Raw genomic sequence first — 1,453 nt, forward strand, 5'->3', positions numbered from 1 at the left:
GGGCCAGGCATGGACCTTCTTCAGGGATACGTGACCTTGTCATAGTAACATGCTCATCTGGTCTCCCTCTCCTTTCCTCTTTCTATTCCTTTTCCTTTCTCTCCATCTCTCTATTTCTCTCTCATTTGATTTCTCCTTCCTTCCTTCTTTCCTTTTTTGATCAAGAATGAGTAAGTAGGGGATAAAAGCATGTAAGGCCTCTGAGAAAATCTGCGACATAAAACAGAGAGCAAGGTACTCACTATGTAGAAAACTTGTTTTTTGAGGAAGACCGATCACAGGAAGCTGAGGGTTACTTCAGGATATCTGAGTTGCTCTTTTAACAAAATTCAGGGAAACATAAGTCTGCAGTGTGTGATATAAGAAGTAAAAAATGGGCTGATGATACTCTGCTGTATGATATGATTGGATAAGAGTGATGGGAGTTAGAAATAAAAGATAGATGAAATCCCAAAAGATGAAATGTAAAGAAACAATTAAGTATCAGATAAACAAAAATAAAACAACTAAAATTAATCCGTGTTAGATTCTGTACAGAGCAGAACTGGAGAGATAGACAATAGGTCCAATAATCCCTTCATACTAGTAGGTCTTAAGGTCATTGTCTGTTCAATGGTGAAGACTCAAGGAGTAGTTTGAACAGTAAATAAAATTGAGGATGTGATGCTCTTCATTGAGTATCCAAAAGGCATCAGCTATTATTTTTACACTTAAAGACTTAATTTAGTGCTCACTGTGGCAGTGCATATACTAAAACTGGAATGCTGCAGAAATTAGCATGGCTCCTGCACAACGATGACATGCAGATTCGTGAAGTGTTCCATATTTTTATCCCAAAAAAAAGATCTAATATAAAAGCTAATATTGTTACAAAAAGAATTTTTAAAGTTTTATTTATTTTTATTGGAAAGGCAGATTTACAGAGAAAAAGAGAGACAGGGAAAAAGATCTTCCATCTGCTGGTTCACTCCCCAAGTGGTTGCAATAGCCAGAGCTGAGCCGATCCAAAGCCAGTAAGCCAAGAGACAGGAGCCAGGGTCCCAAGGGTTTGGACCATCCTCCACTTCTTTTCCAGCCATAAGCAGGGAGCTGGAAGGGAAGTGCATCAGCCTGGACATGAACCGGTGCCCATATGGAATGCCAGTGCTTATAGATGGAGGATTAGCCAATTTAGCCATCATACAGACCTGAAAAGAAACGCTTTTAAGTAATTGTGATTGTGCATTGAACTAAAAACAGGTAAGGAAAACACTGAACTTGAAAATCTTGGATAAAGCTAAAAACTCTAGTAGATAATGGGCCTGGCACAATAGCCTAATGGCTAAATCCTTGCCTTGCTTCCTCCAGGATCTCTTGTGGGTGCTGATTCATGTCCTGGTTGCCCCACTTCCCTTCCAGCACTCTGCCTATGGCCTGGGAAAACATTTGAGGATGACCCAAAGCTTGGGGACCC

General features: G+C 40.1%; 1 non-coding gene across 1 annotated transcript; it reads left to right on the plus strand.

The window, feature by feature from the left end:
* The first annotated feature begins 726 nt into the window (after positions 1-726).
* Positions 727-830, plus strand: LOC121157534. Its single transcript, XR_005884056.1, has one exon. It is a non-coding gene; the product is annotated as a U6 spliceosomal RNA (small nuclear RNA).
* The last annotated feature ends 623 nt before the right edge of the window (positions 831-1,453 follow it).

Source organism: Ochotona curzoniae, unplaced genomic scaffold (assembly GCF_017591425.1).
Source record: "Ochotona curzoniae isolate NIBS_2020 unplaced genomic scaffold, NIBS_Ocur_1.0 contig_3520, whole genome shotgun sequence".
Taxonomy (NCBI): domain Eukaryota; kingdom Metazoa; phylum Chordata; class Mammalia; order Lagomorpha; family Ochotonidae; genus Ochotona; species Ochotona curzoniae.